The sequence below is a fragment of the Penaeus monodon genome, chromosome 15 (genome assembly GCF_015228065.2).
Source record: "Penaeus monodon isolate SGIC_2016 chromosome 15, NSTDA_Pmon_1, whole genome shotgun sequence".
NCBI lineage: Eukaryota > Metazoa > Arthropoda > Malacostraca > Decapoda > Penaeidae > Penaeus > Penaeus monodon.
Window position 1 is genome coordinate 27,944,897 of NC_051400.1, and position 248 is coordinate 27,945,144.

A 248-nucleotide genomic window follows, 5' to 3' on the forward strand; every position below is an offset into this window, starting at 1 on the left:
AGTTCCATGAAAAAGGATTATATATTGAACAGTGGTGGGAATCATGCTTGGTGAGAAATCAAATGATATTCTTACTGCATAGCGTTTAAATCACATGTAAAGATTTGCCATTTATTTACGTATAAAAATCTTATATCCACTTATTTTTAGCAGACTATTATGATCGGTTTTCAATTCGACGGCTTTTCATCACGAGGGAACATTTTCCACTTTGTAAGGAACAAAACCCCCCAAGGAAACAGTATAGC